General features: G+C 42.3%; 1 protein-coding gene across 1 annotated transcript in view; it reads right to left on the bottom strand.

Annotated features, from left to right (window-relative positions):
- jcada (junctional cadherin 5 associated a) overlaps nucleotides 1-20,103 on the bottom strand; it is a 60,578-nt gene extending 40,475 nt beyond the window's left edge. The window contains exon 1 of the mRNA XM_088322473.1: nucleotides 19,984-20,103. The gene's annotated coding sequence lies outside the window, so the exon portion shown is untranslated. The remainder of the gene's footprint in view (nucleotides 1-19,983) is intronic.
- Nucleotides 20,104-22,334: the final 2,231 nt, after the last annotated feature.

The following is a 22,334-nucleotide window of genomic DNA, read 5'->3' as shown; positions in this document are numbered from 1 at the left end:
AATAGAACAGAAAATAAAAAAATACCAAAATGAAAAAGTAGTGAAAAGCTGAGAAAAAAACAAACAATCAAAAGGAAGAGGAAAAAAAGAAGGAATTCTTTTTTTAAAAAAGCCAGAAAAAAAGAAAATAAAGAAATTTAGGAAAAAAGTAAATAGAGAACAAAAAGAAAAAAGCAACAGCTCGGAAAAATGAACACAAAGACATTTTTTTTAAAGGAATTGAAAAAAAAGTAGAAAAAACACGGAAAAAAGAAGAAAAAGTTTGTGTTGCATTCAAATAATTTCCAATTATATCAAGTGAATCTTGTTGCCAACATTGTACTTCCACCAAAAAATGTGATTAAGTACAGTTCTGTATCTTACAACCGACTAAATAAGCCCCCAAAAATGTTAACATTATGCGGAAAAAAATATATCAGGAAATAAAAAGAAATGGATATCTTGTGAAAGAATTGTAAAAACAAATGACGTTTGTAGGCTGTACAACCTTTGCAATAGTACATGAGTCAATTCATTCAAAAGAGAAAAATAATTTTGCATTGCTGGAAACTCAGCAAAATGTAACTTGATGTCAAGTTTTGGACAATTAATTATCTTGCCACACTTGGGATTATGGTTGCTCACTGTTGTTTTAAGCGTTGCTCACCGACTTTGTGTGAACGCTCAGACCCGTAAGGAAAATTAGAGGGAACATTGGTGACGGGGCAGTTCCAGGTGTCATATTGCCATTATTCGGAGCCTATCTTTGCCCTCCATTCACAGAATAAAGGTGCACCCTTTTAGGCCAGGCTTTCGTTGGAGCTCAATTCGAAAAATGGCTCAATATTTTTGCCGAGGGTTTATGGCAACGCCCACTATCTCCGAAGAGCCTCCACCCACCAGGTAACAGTACCTAAAGAGTAAAATCACAAAAAGCAACGCCTTACACATTACATATCGTGACAATATCAAACTGCCTCTGGTGGACCCATCCAATATGGCCGACTGTTTACATTAGGGGATGCGCGTGATGTTCCTGTAGATGACACTGGCATTTCTAGCAGCCAGGAGCAGGCTGATCAAAGGGCTAGCATGATTGCTAATCAGAAGAGGACTCTGCGGGAATACAGAAGCTAAGGTGAACAACAAATAACCTTGCTTGATGTCGCCGATGTAAAATGACAGCAAAGCGAAATGCTAAAGGTCGAAAACTAGAAAACTCGACCCAACTGCCTGTGACAAGCCCACACTCAAATACATAAACACACAAATAATACAATCCAGAAATATTCTAGAGCACAGAGCAACCATGTAAAAAAATAATTCAAGGGGAGATAATCCACACTAAAAATGACGACGTTCCATGGCCGCAGGGAGTTTTGCCGTCCCAGGATTCAAATTTAGAATGACCCAAGGCGAGTCAGCAGTAAAATCGAATTCATTTCTCCAAAACTTTAATGGAAATCCCCGGATTATAAAATGCACATCTTGCAGCAATTGCCGATAAAAAATAAGATGACGTTTGACACAGGAATAGCTCATGCTAGTTTTTGGTAAAGAGCGTAGAAAATTAATTTCGAGCATCAAAGAACAGGCTAGTTTTTAGCAGTAAAGAAAGAAACTCTAGCTTTTCAGGAAAAAGTGTAGAAAAAGCAAATGTTTACCAAAAAAGGAGAAGCCACCTCACAAAAGAAGACGATGATAGTTTTATGCATGGAAGCAGCCTATTTTGACTTGGAAGAAAATAATTTTATTTCTGTCAAATCAGGAAAAACAAGTATATGCAAATGTTCAGTGTTGGAGACGAGGCTAATTTTCTATGCAGAATAATAAATTCCCAGTTTGCGGCATAGCATGTAGAAAAAGAATCTAGTTTGAGAATAGAAGAAGACAATGCCAGTTTTCGTCATGCTTGAAGCACAATGTAGTATGATGCTTAAAAATAACACAATGTAAACACAATTACATTTTTGGAAGTCATTCACAGGACTAGATAACCTACTTTGAAAGGTTACATGTGTCATGATTACCGTAAATTCCGTTTCCTTGTGTTGCGAGCGTGTTCCTAGTAGCGTTTTGCTACCCTTCACAGACACGGTTTGGGATGAAAGTTATAATATTATTATTAAAGCTTTGAAAACTCTCTCGGTGTACCGTCTTTCTTTGTAAATATGTGTAACCATGTATAATATGTATTTGAAACAGTATATTTTTGTAATGTATTAATTTTAGAGACTTATTCTGATATGTTTTCCATGGGCGAATACAACGGGGGCTGATGGGAAGTGGAGTAAAGGTGAGACATGTTTGTGGACGCAGCGGACAATAGTGGATATATATTTTTCCCACCCTTACCTTTGGAAATATACTTTTTTTTCCCTTGGATTATTTTCAACGGGACCCGGACTCTGCAGGTCTGCGTCATATATTAAGTAGCAGTATCATTTTACGATCAATTTGCCAACTGTTGTTTTTGGACTGTGCACTTCATATTAAGTTACAATTGGGGGACTCAAAGTCGGGTTTGGGTTAATTTCGTGATTGTGTTACATGTTTTAATGTGGGCGCATGCGGCTTGTGTAAGTACAAAAGCGGTCATCCTCCTAAAATGAGGTGGGTGTGGCTTATAATCAGGTGCGCTCTATAATCCGGAATTTACGGTACTGATTTGTGGCACCTGCGGCTACCCCGTTGGCATGAACAGCCACGGGACCCGATTGGCTGTTGGACTCTTTTTAAACTCCCGTCTTCCGAAAGGAACCTGTCGGACCGTCTACGAACCTATGCTCTCAGCTGGGCAAGCTTTTGTACTCTCCGACACTATCCTGCCCTGTTTCCTGCCTGATACCTGTAGCCAACCTCTTTTCTGGACCTGTTTCTGCTTTTGCTCCTCTGTCCCGGCCATCTACCTGTTTTTCTCGCTGCCAACGACTACCCTCGCTCGACACGGAAGTGCTACTTCCGCGTTCCTGCTATCGGCTACCCGTGACCGACAATCATCGGATTGTGGATGCAAGCACTGTTCTCTTTTTTTAATAAAAACTGAGTAAAACGAACCCTATTGGGTCCCGTCTCTGTTCCTGGTCTGTGACAACATGTAGCTTGAAAAATATGGTTCTCTTTGTTTGTTTTTATGATTCTTTACGACGTTTGATGTCATTTCAACAGGTTGAAAAATTCGATTTTGAACATTTTAGTGTCGTAATTACCGTAAATTACGGACTATAAGCCGCTACTTTTTTCCCAAATGTTCAGCACTGCGGCTTATTCAGTGAAGCGGTCAATTTATGTAATTTTTCTAACGGCCACCAGCGGCGCTGGAGTATGAAAGGTAAGGTTAAGACCAGTAGAACATGTGCGCCAAGAAAAACTGCAACCTCTAAGTTTAAGCATACATTGTCTGTTAAGTTAAGGTATGTTCCGATAATGAGGAAGACGCCCTTGATGGCAATAGTTATGGGGAGGAAGTTGAGGACGATCTACCATGAATTTCACAATTACGGGATGCTTTTTTTTTACCCGGCACGTTTGGTACATTGCGAGCGTGATACTAAATAGTGTGTTTGGGATGAAAGTTATATTATTATTATCAAAGCTTTGAAAACTCTCGGTGTACCGTCTTTCTTCGTAAATATGTGTTACCATGTATAATATGTATTTGCAACTGTATATTTTTGTAATGTATTTATTTTAGAGATTTATTCTGTTATGTGTTTTACGGACGAATCAAAAAGAAGGGGCGGAGCAAACGCGGGCTGATGGGAAGTGGGGTGAAGCTGAGTTACCGGTAGATCTGGATATATATTTTTCCCACCCTTAACTTTGGAAATATAAATTTTGTTTCCTTGGATTACTTTCAACGGGACCCGGACTTTACAAGTCTGCATCATACGTTAATTACGGGTATCAATTTCCATTCATGATGCCGACTGTGATTCTAGAATTGTGCACTATTTATGCAGTCACAAAGATGCTATATAATGAAATTGTGAATATGCTTGATTGCTATTAAGATTTTCGAGAAGGGTTGTTCTAACCTCACATTGTGTTTGCTGTTAAAAACGTCATATTGAAATATAAATTGTGAATGTGCTTAATTGCTGTTGAGATTGTCATGATTTCTGTTTTCTGTTATTAGTGTCAATAAATTTGTTCAAACCAAAAAAAAACACTCGTGGAACCTACAGCCTGGTCTGGGTTAAATTTGTGATTGTGTCATGAGTTTTAATGCGGGCGCGCGCGGCTTATACATGGGTGCGGCTTGTGTAAGTACAAAAGTGGCAAATCACCTAAAAAGTGGTGGGTGCGGCCTATAATCAGGTGCGCTCTATAGTCCAGAATTTACGGTAAATGGAATAGCCTCTCGTTCATTTTCCTCTCCAAAATGGCTTCAAGTTCATGATTAATCGATGCTCACGCCGTACAACCAATTCTTGACAAACAATTAAATGTTTAATCGGTTGTTGAATCCATTCCTCAAGGCTATGTATGATCCCAGCACAATACAATAAAGTGATACCCCCCTCGCGTCGCCTACCATCCTGCCTCTTTAAACATTCATTCATCATACAACGCTACATTACATTTATTTCTATTGTGTAAGTGACGGTTTTCATTAACCACTTGCCGGGGGAGTGATCACATTCATCATAACACGAGCATACTTGCCCATCCATGACCGAGCGGAATGTGTACCCATTTCCTTTTAGCTTTTGATTATTTCTGTTGTTCTGCTATGATTTTGAATTATGGGATGAGGCCACGTTTGCATGTGTCTGTGCATATTTTCACAGGTTGAATTTATTTAAGTTTAAATGCATGGTCAATTTTGGTTGTATATGACTATTATTAGTACAAATTAGTATGCAACATATTATAGGTACTGTTCTGAGCACAGTGTTCATTTTACCTCTGAAAAGTGACTAGCATGCTCAAAAAATCTATGGGTCCTAACAGAGATCTATGGGTCCCCAAAATTTTGTGTTATCGAGGTTGAAATTGTAAATCGGCGACAAATATATAATAAAAATCTATATATTCATTCAGTTTTAATCATCACACTTAATTGGTAATACAAAGCAGTTATCACTTCAGATTTTTCAGTTCACAAAAATACTGTATATTATACAAAATAATATTGCTGAAATATTAGTCTATATATTCATGCACTTTTAATCACTTTGGATTTTTCAGTTCATTTATTATTTGTAATGCCAAGGTCCAATTGCAGCAACGGAATTTCCATAGCTAATTTGTGGTTTTCATTGTCGTTGTGCCGATCCAATGTGCTTTTCTGAAAGTTCGTATTGCAATCTAGTTTTTTGTCACACTGGGTGCACGCATCACAGAACATGTAGCCTCCATTATCATCTTCCTCATAGCGTAACCAGGAATATAATTGAGTCCATTTTGGCAGAAAAGTCCTTTTCTTGCTAGGAGTATTCTTTTGTTTATCTTTCGTCGAATCGTTCGCTTCAAAACACGTGTTTTCCTTGCCTTCGCGGTCTTCTAAAGAATTTCTCCGCCGTTTTTTCGTGCCGGAATTATTGCCGTTGTTACCACTTTCTGTATTATGTTTCGACTTATTACCGACACTGAAGAAATTACCGAATGTTTTGTTGATTTGCACCTAATACCAACTGTTTTTACGGAGGCATACTTCTCTTTCACTCGACAACCACCAAAACAATGACGTCATCTCGAAGCAAAAAGATCTCGTTTGCCGAGATCTCAGAGCAGCGAGATCTATTTTGCCGAGATCTTGTTTGCCGAGATCTCGTTTGCCGAGTAATAATGACAATTTGGTGTCAAAAAAGTTGCGTCCCGGGGACACACACTGATTGGACACAATGCGTCCCCAGCAAAATGATGCGTCTAGGACGCAGGGACGCGGGCAAACGAGAACACTGTGAGCAGCGTGAGGTACGTGATTTTCTTGCCTCATGGCAGAGGGCAATCAAGTTGACCAAGGATTCTGATTTGGCGCACACCTCAGGCGATGTCCCAGTTGCTTTAACTCTCATGTCGCCCACTCGATTAGGATCAAACGTCACCTTGAGTATTTGTACAGCTTAGAGGTTCATAAGCAATATTTTGTTTTTAGTATTGATTTAATTTGTTATTTGCTTGGAAAGCGAAAAAATGTCTTATAAACGTCAGAGATGGGCTAATGTTAGCCTCGGCTAGCTCCATCAGCTTCATATTTAACCTTCAGATGATAGAAAAAGCATTATTTTTCATCCACCAAGAAAATAAATACAATTACTCTCTTACTCCTCAAGTTAGAAATCCTCTAAATAACAACCGCCTCACCCCGTCGAGTTACCTAAAACCTGAAACAAATGGTCCCATTTCCGAAAAGGAGTCCGGGCAAAAAGAGTACAGATGCACAGTGAGGCACACAATAATCTTGCCTCATGGCAGAGGGCAGTAGTGAGACCAAGGATTCCTTTGTCCCAAACAATAAAATTAGTCATAGTATTAGCTTAAGGTTGACTAATTATCGGGCGAGCGAATTATCGTCACCGATATTTGGGAATTTAATGGACATCGGTATTGGCGTATTATTTAGACAATCAGGACGATTATTAAGCGCAACGTGAGCAACAGCTGGGCCAAACTTTTCTGTCTCGAGCGATACCCACCCCGCGCCTTCTGATTGGATAAGCAACCAAGGGTGGAGGCTTTGAAGCAGGAACCAGGAAGCCAACTCCACACTGTCTGCAGTCATAGAGCGAAAGATAGGTATGTCGCTCATATTTTTCATAATCGCGAATATCTTTCTCATTCGACTATCAAAACCTGTGTCTTACTCCACTTGACGTGAACGCGAACTCCGATTTTCCGATGCTTCAAGGCGCCGCTCTCCCGATAGAAAGAGTGTCACGAGCGTAGTCTGTATAATGTGTTTATTAAGAAATATTGATTAACGTGATTAAAACTAAAAAGCGCTCGTTGTCTATCTAAGTCTATTAAGATGTATTCCTGCGATAGTCACCAACACTGGAGGGCACGTAACGAAGCTAATCGCTATAATATTTTCGACGACGACTCGTCATAGACAAGTCGGCTTTATATAGCGTGCTTTAGTAGCCTTATTGTAAAGCATGTTTATAGAGTGCGATAATAGCCTTATTGTAAAGCATGTTTATTGTACATAGTTGTTCACAAATCACTGTAATCGGAGAAGCATTGTGAATAAGAACCTGGTTTATTGGATTTACCAGTGTAAACAAATGCTTGATTTGAATTGAATATCTTCTTTTTGCAAAGTAAGACACTGTCATGATTACTGATGTGACTAAGCTGTGCCCGCTCCTTTGGCGCCACGGGTTCTGATTGGCTCCCAATCAGTATTTGAACTCTGTCCTGTCTGTCCCCTTTTGTCAGTCCGTCTGCGAACCTCAGTTAACACCAGGCAAGCATTTTTCGACCTTGACTCTCACGTGTTTTTTGCTCCCGTCTGTCCCCCGGCTTCGACCCGTTTTTGATCCTGACCACGTTTTCTCTCCTATTCTGGCTTACGACTCGCTTCCGACCCCGACCACGTTCTTGCTCTCCTGTCTCGGGTACTGACCCGTTTGTCTGTCCCCGACACCGCCATCGCTCGCCTCGGAAGATCCACTCCAGCGTTCGGAACACAATCCGAGTACCAGAGCGACTTACTCCGCGCGTCCGGCGAACACCGGATCGTGGGCGCAACCCTTCCTCTTTCTTCCAATAAAACAACGCACGTGGGTCCTGTCTCCGTTCTGGCCCTGACAGACACTTCAAAAATATTGTTTTGTGTGGCTTTCGAAGACTACAGAAGAATACCACACTTATTAGTCATGTTGTGCTTGAAATTCGAATTTATTTATTGAAAAGGTTTCAGAGAAAGTTTTATTCGAATTCATTCCAAATATTCTTTGTGTCTTATTGCATTATTAAAATTTCTCTCGCCAATTTTTAAGCTTTTACGGCAAATGAATATCGGCTACAATCATGGTATCAGTATCGGCCCTGAAAAAACTATCACTCTGTCGTTGATATTAGCAAGCTAATGCCATGTCCACCCATCCAGTATTTTTGTTCTTGTAGCACTGATTTATGTTTTTTATCATGGAGGAGGGGCAGCACGGCGGCGCAGTGGTTAGCGCGTGTGCGGCACAGTTCTAAGGTCTTGGGAACCTCCTTGTGTGGGTTCAAATCCAGCTACCGGACTTACTGTGCGGAGTTTGTATGTTCTCCCCGTGCTTGCGTGGGTTTTCTCCGGGCACTCCGGTTTCCTCCCACATTCCAAAGACATGCATTTCAGGCCGGTCCAAATTGTCCCTAGGTGTGAATGAGCGAGCGAGTTGTCTGTCCCTGTGTGCCCTGCGATTGGCTGGCAACCAGTTCAGGGTGTCCCCTGCCCACTGCCCGATGATTGCTGGGATGGGCTCCAGCCCCCCGCGACCCTACTGAGGATAAGCGGTGCAGCTAATGAGATGAGATCATGGAGGAGATTACCAATTAATGCTTTTATTCTAAAGGAATAGCACAAAAACGTTGTTTATAAGTAAAGGTAAGACAATAAGCTAACGCTTACAGATTGCTTTTAAGCTCGTCCAATCAAATGATAAATAAGACGTAGGTTCATTTATGCCCTAAATAGGAGACACGGTAGGAGTTAAAAATGATCAAAACCATGGCCCTGAATATATGACGTTTACCAATGTCACGCCTAAAATATTTGGTTTGAGTACAGAGGGGTTTTGCGTGTAATTTTCCAAAATTTATACAACCTTACGGGTGTTCCCATTTCTGAGATTCCGCTGCATGTTACAGAAACAGACAGCCCTGCATTAGGAATCGGGTGCATAAATTTCAATGTGTACCAGATAACAGGTGGGGGATGAAAGGATTCTCACACACTCATGAGGCATGGCTGTGGAAAACTGCGATGTAAACAAGTGAAAACAAACAGTGAGGTTTATCTCACCAGAGCTCGATTGCCTCGTTGGGATAAACCGACGCTAAGGAAGCGCGGAACGGGCAGATGGCCCAAACATATGGCCACAATCCAATCAAAATAACACAATATACACACTAAACATTTCGCATTTCACGCCGAGGCTCAAGCTTTTCATTCTCGAGAGGCGCGCCGGCAGATGTCGGTCGCGTCGGCATTCTTTTGCACGGCTACGTGTTTTCGCCTACCTCCTGCTTGCGTCACCGCAGCTCTGACATCACACGTGACATCAGGAAGGAGCTCCGAGGGGATCCCTGTAGCTAGGCAAACATCCCATGACATTCAAAAAAAAAAGGCTAGGGTTGCAGACGGCCAATGGAACGACTAATATTCTTTGGCCTTGAAATCATGCTGACGGGCAGTGTGAGCAAAGGGGGAGGAAATGGGATTGTCTGGGAGAACATGCTCAATGAACCAAGGGATAGGATTAATTCGAGGGGAAAAGAAGTTCAAGGATTTCATAAAATGAAAAAAAAAACGCACAGAGATTACCACTAGACACTCTTTTTTTGGCCCACTGGAAATTAGGACTGCGAAGATTATTTGAGGGTAATAATAGAAATAGTCGACAATGAGTTCCGTTGTCGACTATAGTCGCCAGATACGTATTTTCAGCAGAGTGGAGCCTCTTACATGAGTATAACTGCTCATTCGCAATAGCCAATAGCGTTTCTGTCTCGAGCAGTAACATAGACATACAGGAAAGGCGGCGTCAGCATCCACTATCCATCCATTATCTGCACCGCTTATCCTCAGTAGGGTCGCGGGGGTGCTGGAGCCCAACCCAGCTATCTTTGGGCAGTGGGCAGGGGACACCCTGAACTGGTTTCAGGGCACACAGGGACAGACAACTCGCTCGCTCATTCACATCTATGGACAATTAGGACCGGCCAATTAACCTGAGACGCATGTTTTTGGAACGTGGGAGGAAACCGAAGTGCCCAGAGGAAACCCACACAAGCACGGGGAGAAAATGCAAACTCCGCACAGGAGGTTCAGTGTTCTCGTTTGCCCGCGTCCCTTCGCCTAGACGCATCGTTTTTGGTGGGGACGCATAGTCTCAAATCAACGCAACTTTTTTGACACAAAATTGTCATTATTACCCGATTACATTTTTTTTAAACAAAGATTTACCGCACTCCAAACTTTTCGTCAGGCAGATCCGGCAGATGTTGTTTCGGTCTCGCGGTTCGAGTTTTCGTCTGCCCTCCGATCTCGAGTTGTGTGGTGATAAGTCCGTCTCTTTTTAGAGAACCGGCTTTTTCGGCTCAACTCATTCAAGAGAGCCGGCTCTCAAACGGCTCACTTGCTTTGATGCATTATATTACGAATTATTATGTTGTATAAAGAAGTTAAAAAAAGATAGTATAAAATGAGAAAATGAAAAAAAGACAGGTTTGTGGTTATCCCTTTAATCGGTATATTACCAAAAATAATTTGATGCAGAAAATGAATTCATAATTCGATGATTAAAACTGAATGAATATATAGATTTTTATTATATATTTCTCACCGATTTACAATTCCAACCTTGATAACACTAAATTTTGGGGACCCATAGATCTCTGTTGGGATCCATAGATTTTTGACTCATCACTTTTCAGAGGTAAAATGAACACTGGAGGTGTCTCATGACCTCAAAACTGTGCCGCACACGCGCTAACCACTGCGCCGCCTTGCTGCCTGCAGCATCCACTAAGCATGGCAAAAATATTCTCATAGTATTATTTACGGACGCCAAATTTAAGTCGAAAATAGTTCTTAGACTATGTTAAACCGCACATAAAACCTGCTGTTACTGCATATGTCCACCAGATGGGACTCATGCGTCATAAATAATCGAATCTCGACATTTTCAATAGATAAATAAGGATTGCTCCATCTAGTTTACATAGAACAGGGGTGGCGAACACGTTTGACACAAAGAGCCGAAATTTTTAACTGTGAGAGTCAAAGAGCCACACCACGCACTGACCTGCCATGACAGACAGATACACAACAAACACACACAAAAATAAAAATATATTATATCTCATAACACACATAACATAACACTATTTCCGTTTTGCTTGGCATTTTGCCATTTTGACCATGAGGGGAACAGTCTGCACGCTCATGAAATGTTTACTTAATTTCCCGGCATTAGACGTAACCTACGCAGATGATTGGCAGTCTGCCAAATTAATTTCAAATTATTATTTATCATTTGTTATTAACTCTGATGGATTCAAGTGTGTTTTAAGAGGGAAAAAAAACTAAACATGAAACGAGGCAAAGAGCCACAGTATATAGAAAATATGATGAGGCAAAGAGCCGCATTCTGATTGGCCAAGAGCCGCGTGTTCGCCACCCAAGACATAGAAGATGCGTATTTTGTAATTAGCTCTAAACTGGCGTCGAAAACTATGAAGGATTCATAGTATTTGTAGCACTGGAGCTAGCAAGAATGCTTTGTCCATCCATTATCTGCACCGCTTATCCTCAGTAGGGTCGCGGGGGTGCTAGAGCCCTTCCCAGTTATCTTCGGGCAGTGGGCAGGGGATACCCTGAACGGGGACAGACAATTCACTCGCTCATTCACACCTAGGGACCATTTGGACCGGCCAATGGACCTGACATGCATGTTTTTAGAATGTGGGAGGAAACTAGCATGCCCGGAGGAAACCCACACAAGCACAGGGAGAACATGCAAACTCTGTACAGGAAGACTGGTCGCTGGATTTGATCGCATGACCTCAGAACTGTGCTCACCACTCAGACACCGTATTGGAGCATTTTAGCCAGGATACAGTGAATGAAAAGACAACTTGCAGAGTTTGCAAACCAGACTTTGCGTATCGCGGCGGTAGATCGGTGACGCGTGAACATTTAAAGAACACTCACCTCGGTAAGGTTGATTGATTGATTGATAATCAATTTTTACACTGTTCATCAAATACAAGGTTGCACTGAATTCAAAATCAACAACTTTGATAAAAAAATTGACAAACCAGAAAAAAAAAAAGGTCTGGCGGGAAAAAAGACGAAGCTTAATTTGGTCCGGTCCTTTTTACATTCTAAATACTTTTCATCTTCATCAAATTATGTAACCAGATTATTATAACAGGGAATCACATCTCATCATCACTCAAGAGAAAAGGAAATAATCATGAAACCTTGATAGGAAATTAAATAATAAATGTAGATTTATAATTTTTCATCACCCCACCTAATTCAACATAATCACATTCAAAATTAGGCTAAACAATTTCAAATATGTGATGGAACAGGACCCAATTGCGTTTCGTTTCTCACAAGTTTTATTAAAGGAAGGGCTGTGCCCACGATCCGGTGTTCGCTAGGCGCGGGAAGCAAGTCGCTCTCGGATTCTGATCTTCCGTCGCGAGCGTTGGCGGTGTCAAGGACGGAAAAACAGGTCGATAGCCAGGACAGGAGAGCAAAAACGTGGCCGGGGTCAGAAACAGGTCGTAGCCGGAGACGGACGGGAGCAAAATCGGGACGGGTGGGGGTCAGGGTCAAAAGACTTTGCAGTTGACCACTGAATGTCATGATTACTGATGCGACTCAGCTGTGCCCGCTCATTTGGCGCCTCTCGCCGCGGGTTCTGATTGGCTCCCGGTCACTATTTGAACTCAGTCCTGTCAATCCCCTGGTGTCAGTCTGTCTGCGAATCACCGTGTATACTAGGCAAGTCTTTTTTGACCCTGACTCATGCCTGTCCCGTTTTTTGCTACTGTTTGTCTCCCGCGACGACCTGTTTTGATCCCGACCACGTCTGCTCTCCCGTCTCGACTTATGACCCATTTTTGATCCCAACCACTTCTGCTCTCCCGTCCCAGCTTACAACTTGTTTCCGACCCCGACCACATCTTGCTCTCCCAGTCCCGGCTACCGACCAGTTTTCCCGTCCCCGACACCGCCATCGCTCGCTACGGAAGATCCACTTCCGTGTTCAGATCAATCCGAGTACGAGCACGACTTGCTTCCTGCGCCTAGCGAACACCGGATCGTGGGCGCAGCTCTTCCTCTTTCCTTAAATAAAAGTTGTTAGAAACATCACGCAAGTGGGTCCTGTTTCCATTCTGGTCCTCACACTGAACGTACCTTAGAGAATGGACATTAAATGTATTTTATTTGCTGTTTTACTTTTGCTAACGTGCCTATTCTTGGTTTACAGGGATAAAAATAAGTTTACTTGATTTTTTATTTATCGTTTCTGTTCCTGTCACTCAAAATATTTATGTCTCTACGGACCGAGCAAAGTGGCTAATTGGTTTAAGATATTATTTATGTTTTGTAAGAATCCAGAGAGGCAGGACGGCGGGGCAGTGGTAAGCGCGTGTGCGGCACAGTTCTGAGGTCATGAGATCAAACCTCCTGTGTGGAGTTTGCATGTTCTCTCCGTGCTTGCGCGGGTTTCCTCCGGGCACTCTGGTTTCCACATTCCAAAAACATGCATGTTAGGTTCATTGTCCCTCGGTGAGCGAATTGTCTGTCCCTGTGTACCCTGCGACTGGCTGGCAACCAGCTCAGGGTGTCCCCTGCCCACTGCCCGAGGATGGCTGGGATGTGCTCCAGCGCCCCCGGGACCCTACTGAGGATAAGCGGTGTAGATAATGGATGGATGGATGGAACAATCCAGAGTATGTTCATTATAAATTATCATTTGCCACATAATTAAAACAAAGTCATGCAAAAATAATGACTAATTCTCCACATATTTGACAGGGTTGGGTAGGGTTACTTTAACTGGATTACTTTCAATTACTTTTGGATTACTCCAATACCAAATATGCTCATAAAAGACAAAAGAAACTCATCTCATCTCATCAGCCATACCGCTTATCCTCATTATGGTCGTGGGGGGCTGGAGCCCATCCCAGCCATCTCCGGGCAGTGGGCAGGGGACACCCTGAACTGGTTGCCAGCCAATCGCAGGGCACACAGGGACAGACAACTCATTCGCTCATTCACACCTAGGGACAATTTGGACCGGCCAATTCACCTGACATGCATGTTTTTGGAACGTGGGAGGAAACCGGAGTGCCCGGAGGAAACCCACGCAAGCACGGGGAGAACATACAAACTCCGCACAGGAAGTCTGGAGCTGGATTTGAACCCACGCAGGAGGTTCCCATGACATGAACTGTGCCGCACAAGCGCTAACCACTGCGCCGCCGTGCTGCCCACAAAAGAAACTAAATATGAATAAAATGATGACTCACAACACGTGGTAAGCTTTCTCTCCTGGCTTTGATCTCTTTGATCTCCGGCAAAACGAACATAAAATGCGACGGAAACAAAACGAAAACAAATCCAAACAGCTTGCCAACATCATTTTTGCCGTTCCATGTATTCCGTCACTCCCCAAGCCTGCACAAAATTGAGTCATTTTATTCATATTTAGTTTCTTTTGTCTTTTATGAGCATATTTGGTATTGGAGTAATCCAAAAGTAATTGAAAGTAATCCAGTTAAAGTAACCCTACCCAACCCTGATATTTGACTCATCCTTAGAATAGTCGCTGACTCGTCCAACTATTAAAACGGTCATTAGTTGCATCCCTTAAACTTTCACTCATTTTTGAGGTGTGAAGGGCCCCTCCAAAAACGCTGAGCAAAGCTTTCCTCCACTGGAAGGAATTAATGAGCTGCTTCCTTCCCAAATTCACAACACCTCATCCACCAAGGACCTCCAGCAGGAGCTTCACACGCCAGACCGCTATCAGAGATGTGTGAAAGACCAACACATATGCCCAAAGAACCGTACTTGGAATTTCCTACTCCCTTTTAGCTAGTCTTAGAACAGTTGCTGACATTTACTAACTAGCTTTTAATGCGTGCTCACTGAGCTATGAAAGGTCAAAAACCAACAGACATGGCTTTAGGGCGATACCATAAATACAATATAAACAACACTACTCAAAATAATAGTCAGACCAGAGGCTGCGGACGACCAACCGGGGAAAGACATTACATTCGCAACAATGCAATTGAACTAGGGTTGTTGAGTTCAAAGGATTGTATTAGTACACATTCCAAAATCTCATATGTAATTTATATTTGTGTAACTTAAGTTCCATCTGTTTTTTTTAATTGATATAAATTGATTCAGTGAATCAAGGAAGCAAGGCTTTGGGTGCTCTGAGGAGAGTGATGAGCAACAAGAGTACGAGTATGGATGTTAAGAGGGGACTGTATGAGGGTGTGATTGTGCTTGAGATTGTTTTAGAGATGAAGTGTTTGAGGAGTACCGAATTTTCCGCACTATAAGGCGCACCTAAAAGCCTTTATTTTTTTCAAAAGCTGACCGTGCGCCTTATAATACAGTGCGCCTTATATATGGCTCAATATAAAATCGCAAGGTCTCGCAACTTACGCAACAGCCGCCGACTCGATTTTCCCCCGAACGTGGAGTAGTCCGCGGTGTATGCTGGGATTTATATACCGGCGTTTCATTGGCTAACCAATGTGTCAATCATCATTTGATTGCTATTGGCTAAAGTTATTCGGAGCCTCGGATAGGCTAGAGGGCCGAAACAAACCCTGCAATTGGCCGAAAAAGATGTGTCAATCATCAGTCAAATCGATCGTTATTGGCTGAAGTTATTCGGAGCCTCGGATAGGCTAGAGGCCCAAAGCAAACCCTGCAATTGGCCGAAAAAGATGTGTCAATCATCAGTAAAATCGATCGCTATTGGCTGAAGTTATACGGAGTCTCGGATAGGCTAGAGGGCCAAAACAAACCCTGCAATTGGCCGAAAAAGATGACTGAATAGCAAGCTTGCTAAACAACGCCATAAAGAAACATGTTTCATTAGTCTGTATTTGTAAATATTTGACTCTTCTGGATTTACTACACTCACGGTTGTAAGAAGACCATGGTTGCGTATCATTATTGAACGTGAGAACTTAGGTGAGCTATGCGGCTTTATATTTTCCCGGTATCTTGTTTTACAACGATCTTGATGTTGCTGTGATGAGTTGAGTGAATTAAACTCAATTCCAAGTGTTTATTGTCATATGCACAGTAAAGTTGCGAGCGAAAAAGAAAATAGAAACTAAGGAATGGTTGGCATTTCTTGAATCCCAAGACTTGAACCTTCCGAATGATATTTGGAACGATGCATTTGAGTGACATCGTACGGACACCGCATCCGCACGTGTCTACGACACGTATTTGCTTCTTTGCAAGCTTTGGGAATGTTAAGGGGGTAATCAGTTGGACTGAATCATCTGACTGTTTTGTCGACATTCCCATTGTGGCGCCTTATAATCCGGTGCGCCTTATCTATGGAAGATATAGGACCAAAAACTATTTTTTGGGGGTGCGCCCTATAACCTGGTGCGCCCTATAGTGCGGAAAATACGGTATGTTAAGAGTGACACGATTGGATAGATTGAGAAATGAAATTGTGAGAGACAGAACTGGAGTAGTAGTGGAACTGAGCAAGCGTGTGGATAAGAGAGTACTCGGTTGGTTTGGACACATGGAAAGGATGGATGAGGAGCGAATGTTGAAGAGGATCTACAGAGCAGAAGTCAATGGAAGGAGACCAGGAGGAAGGTTGCCATTGACGTGGATGGATGGTGTTATGAGTGCACTGCAGGAAAGAGGTCTAAATATAGTGGAAGCTAGAGCTCTTGTTGGTGATAGGAATGAGGTTTTGTAAAAGGATAGTGGGATGTTTGGATATGTTCTAAGGGATGGGCAGGGCACCTTTATGATGCGGCAGGGGTAAACCAGTGAAAGCTGTCGGGCCTTTCTGTTGAACAAAAGAGTGTGTTGTGTCACCCTGAACCGAGTGACACAACACACTGGCCGCTTTCTTGTGTCCTGTTTCACCAGGAGGGACGAAAACATGACCGACTTGGGTGCCGAGGTGCCTAACTTGTCAGGCGGAGCTCCATTTCATGCATTTGAGCATTTCTGGACAAAGAACCTGACAAGTTTGCACATGCACAACTGTAATGTCTTGCACATGCCCTGTAATGAAATATCAGACACCTCTCAAGTTGCTCTTCTCAACCCCCCAGACCCTCTTTGTGGTCTGGCTATTTTGACTTTTGGTGACTGGTCGGAATGCAGTCAGATTGTGACGTCAATCGGAGGTGTTGAACACGTCGGTAGTGTCCTTGGTTTGATTCGTGGTTAACGTGAACATTTCTCAGTCGTTTTAACTCTCATATTGCCCACTTGATATGGATGAAACTTCACGAGTATTTGTGCAACTTCTAGAGCAGGTGTCGGGAACCTGTGGCTCGCGAGCCAGATATGGCTCTATTCATGAGCTCAAATGGCTCGTAGATAAAATTCCAATCAGAGTTAAGTTTGATGCGTGCATTCCCGACGTGACACTAGTAGTACAGTGGAACCTCGGTTCTCGACCATAATCCGTTCTAGAACCCTGTTCGAAAACCGATTTGTTCGATCACCGAAATCATTTTTCCCATTTAAAATAATGCAAATCGTTTTAATCCGTTCCAACACCCTGAATCTTTCTCTTGAATGTTCAACGTAAACTTAAAGCTAACCCAGGCTAATCGTACGTCCGCGTTAACATAATCTTCCGTACGAAAGATTACGCTAACATGAACGTGTGAAAATTTAAAAAAAGGATTAAGAAAAGAATTATGAATAGGATTTTTTACCTTTGTGGTGGTCAGCAGAAGGCGCTCGCACACCTCCTTCATATTTTGCCATTATTTCTTTCTTAAATGCAATAGTTGTACGCACTACTTTTCTTTTTTCACCTGTAGCAACTTTGCCGCTTGCACTGACTTTCTTCGGAGGCATAATAAGGGGCTAAAAGACCCGTACGCCGCTCAGCATGGCACCCTAGCGTACGCACTCACGCATTACCGGCGTTCGAACTCCGATTTTTTGACCGAACAGCGAAGCAAGAATTTCTCTACATTTTTGGTCAGACTCCGATTTGTTCGAACTGAGAGGCGTTCGAAAACCGAGGTTCCACTGTAGTACAAAAGGTTTGGTCCAGTATATAAAGTACACAAACTCAAATACAGTTTACGGTGTCCCACCAACAGACCTAGTTTTGGCACAAAGAGTCTCAAAGGGCTGCACAGATCAAAGACTATTGCAAACTACAGACTATTATGGAGAAGGCTCTCGAACCTGGGAATCTCTTCTTGGCTCTTGGGATCACTAGTAGACCAGCGTTTTCAGAGCAAAGGAATCACTTATATGTAATAATCAATGTATGTTCACAGTTGAGACAGTTTATGATGAAAACCCACAGAACAAACTGTAAACACCCATAAATGCCAGCCAGGCGCAAAGACCAATTTGATTGGGTAAGCGGTAGCGGCGGGCAGAGCTATGCACACAGCGAAGGTAGATACGTCAGTATCCTTGTTCGCAGTATTTTGTGACATTTTTGAAAAAGAACTCTGCTTGCAACCATTATTTATGAAAAACTAAACGTCATAATGAGCCTAAAGAATCTTAAGTAAACAAGGGAGGGAAACAAGTTAAAATTGGCTTCACGCACTATTCTTACTTTCAGAAATGTTATCAAATCATCTCATGTTACTCAGTGGAATAAGATGTGCTGAAAATTTTGAATTTGTCTGGAGAGTTGGATGAATTATAGCTGAATTATATTTTCATGAGTAACGGGACTGCTAATTTGTACATCTGTTTGTTTTGTTTTTTTGTCCTTGCACTACTGGCAGTTCTCTTGTACCTAGCCACTCCTTTGCACATCTGTTCTCCTCTGCACTACCGTACTCCATTGTTATTGTTATTGTATAGTGACTTGTTTACCTGACTGCCCATTTTGCACATCTGTTCAGCTGCTCCTCTCGCACTTTTTGCACTACTGTATAGTACTCATAGCTATAATTATTTTGTATATTATTTAGTATTTCAATACTCCAACTCAAAACTACATATTTATATCTGTACATTCAAGGAAACTGTGCGGTTCGGATGATTCGACATTTCGTTCTGTATACATGTGTACAAGAATGGCAATAAAGTATATCTGAATCTGTCTTGCAGGGCAGAGGTTCGTTGACGGACTGACAAAGGAAAAGTGAAAGCAGAGCTTAAACAGACAGAAAGCCAATCTGTCAGCCACCCAAAGACCCCCAGCTCTCCAGCTAAGGCACACTTCTATGCTGTTAATTTCCTTGTCTGGCCCCCATGAGAGTGGTTTTTTTCCACCATGTGGCCCCCGGGCTAAATGAGTTTGACACCCCTGCTCTCGACCCCTAACAGAGTTGTAGATGAGATGGCAGGAAAGGGCTTTAGATTTTATCTCATCATCACACTATTTTTACCACGTTGTTGCATATGTGGGGCCATGATTAAAATCATTTGACAAAGTAAAATTTACGTTTCATTTATTTAATGCTTTTCATCATCATATACACCAAAGAGTTTGTTTCCCTCGTCGTCTTTTTTTTTTGCGTTTATTTAAAACAGTGTGATAATGAGATAAGCCCTAATGCCTTTTCCTATGTCATCTATATCCCGAGTGGTCTGGTGATTACACAGTGGGTTTAAGCTTTTTTAGTATCATTATTATTAATACTGTTAGGCTAGTGTTGTTGTTTTTATTAATAATGTTATTAATGGACCGGACCCCGCGAATATTGTCAGATATTAGAAGACGAAGATGGGCTAACGTTAGCCTCGGCTAGCTCCCATCAGCAATCTTTAACCTTCAGATGATAGGAAAAGCGCGCGTCGCCTTTATAAAAGAAATAAAAAAGAAATAAAATAAACATAACTTGAAAAATTTCCCCACGCAAAAACACGCCACGCTCCGTCGAGACATAAGAAAAAAAGTGACCCAAAACCTGAACCGAATGGCCCCATTTCTGAGGCAGACGAAGCCGGGCAAGGAGAGTGCGGAGGCGGCTTGATGGAAGTTGAAGGGACGGCTGGAAAATGTTAGAGCGGGATTTTGCTCAGCCTCCCACGGGTTGACAAAATACGACATCACGCCATTTCAAAGACTTGTTTATCATTGAAAGGTATTTTACCTGAGGAGCGTGTGCTGGCGCCTGTGTCTCGGTGCCGATTAGCTCTCATCCTTGCCGCGTCTGAGGACGGAATGAGGGGAGCTCGGTGCTCCGATGCGTGGAAGTGAGCGGAGCGGAGGGAAATAGTCCCCCCCTTCCCAAGCGACCTCCCCCCGCTGCCAAACGAAGGAGCATCCCGCCTCCGCTCCGGTGGGCAGAAGTGCTGGGAATTAGGCTCTGTTTGGAGAAACGGCTCTTTCGGCTGGGCTCTCGAAAAAGAGCCAGTACTTTCGTCTTCCGAACGAAAGATAGAGTGAGGTTAATGAAAAGAGATAAAAAGAAAGACATTAAATGAAATAGAGAGAAAAGGAGGCATTGGGCAAGAAAGAGTGGGGGAGAGAGAGAGAGTCAGACAAAAAGAGAAAAAGAGTAAAGGAGAGAGATTGTGTGAAAGATAGAGGGATAAAGAGAAAAGAGAGAGAGAGAGAAAGACAGACAATGAGCAAGAAAGAGAAATTGAGAGAAAGGTAGAGATGAATTGGTTAGAGAACAGGAACAAACAAGAGAAAGCGAGAATGAAATGAATTTAAATAAAAGAGAGAGAGACAGAAACCAAGAGAGAGAAAAATGTTAAATAATGAGAAAGAAATAGAAATAGAGAGACCAAGACAAAGCGACAGAAAAACAGAGAAGAGGGAGATAGAGAGAGAAAAGAATGACAGAGGGAGGAGAGCGAGAGAATAAAACACTTAGAAATAAAGACGGACAGACAGAAAGAGAGAGACATGTAGAGGAGGGAAATAGACAGAGAGCCTTGGGAGAAAGAGAAAGAAATAGAAAAAAGAGAGTACAAAAAAGAGAGGGAGGGAGAGATGGAGAAAGAAAGAGCAGGGAGGTGTAAAGAATTAGGGAGGGGGGGAAATGAGAAATAGACTGGGAAAGAAAGAGAAGTAGAAAGAGAGCAACTGGGAGAGAAAGAGAAAGACAGAATGAGAAAGAAAAGAAAAAGAAACAGAAATAGAGAGACCAAGACAAAGCAACAGAGAAACAGAGAAGAGGGAGATAGAGAGAGGAAAACAATGACAGAGGGAGGGACAAGAGAGAGAGAAGAAAATACATAGAAATAAAAACAGACAGACAGAAAGAGAGAGACATGTAGAAGGAGAAAAAAATAGACAGAGAGCGTGAGAAAAAAGAGAAAGAAGAAGAAAACAAGAGAGTACGAAAAAGAGGAAGTGAGAGATGGACAAAGAAAGAGAGAGGAGGTGGAAAGAGACAGGGAGAGGGGGAAAATGAGAAATAGACTGAGAAAGAAAGAGAGGTAGAAAGTGAGTAACTGGGAGAGAAAGAGAAAGAAAGAATGACAAAGATAAGAGAGAGAGAAAGGAATATAAATCGAGGGATCAAGAGAGGAGAAACAGACAGAGAGGGAGCGAGAGAGAGATAAAAGAATGACAACGACGGAAGAGAGAGAGAAGAAAATACATGGAAATATAGACAGACAGACAGAAAGAGAGACATGTAGAAGGAGAAAAAAATTGAGAGCGTGGGGAGAAACGGAAAGAAACAGAAAAAAGAGAGTACAAAAAAGAGAGGAAGTGAGAGATAGAGAAAGAAAGAGAGAGGAGGGAAATGAAAAATAGACTAAGAAAGAGAGGTAGAAAGAGAGAAACTGGGAGAGAAAGAGAAAGAAAGAGTGAGAAGGAAAAGAGAGTGAGAAAGAGATCAAGATAGGGAGAGAGAGAGAGATAAAAGAAAAAATAGAAAGGAAGACGAACAGAGAAAAAAGAGAACGTTTCCAAGGGAACCGACTCCTTATGAATAGAGAGCCGGCCCTTATCTTTTTCGTTCGCGAAGCACCCATAACTATTTTGGTGTTGGTTGAGTGCGCACTCAGCGTTTCGCCTCGTCTCGTGTCCGCCCTAGCAATGTTTTGACGTTTTTAACCTTTTTCGATCGATTCGCAGAGCGTTTCTTCAGCGACCTGCAGCGGTTAATGAATAATTAAACTCCCCCTCTTACATCGTCGAGCGTGAAACGAGTCAAGCCAATTGAAAAGGTAGAGCTTTGGGGGGGAAATATAAGGACATAGGTATTGCATTAGCACTAACTTTTGCACCCTATCGAATCAGTCACGAATACAGAAAACACAAAAACATGAAACTTTAACTCTAAAAACATCTTCAGCTGCCATAAACGGCTGTGGACGTCATTGGCATCAAATGGATGTCAAATTAGACACAAATACCATATTTTCCGCACTATAAGGCGCACCGGGTTATCGGGCGCACCCCCAAAAAATAGTTTTTGGTCCTATATTTTCCATACATAAGGCGCACCGGATTATAAGGCGCTACAATGGGAACGTGGAC

This window comes from Urocampus carinirostris, chromosome 18 (genome assembly GCF_059441175.1).
Source record: "Urocampus carinirostris isolate Australia breed hairy pipefish chromosome 18, RoL_Ucar_1.0, whole genome shotgun sequence".
Classification (NCBI taxonomy): domain Eukaryota; kingdom Metazoa; phylum Chordata; class Actinopteri; order Syngnathiformes; family Syngnathidae; genus Urocampus; species Urocampus carinirostris.
This window is presented reverse-complemented; position numbering and strand designations above follow the sequence as displayed.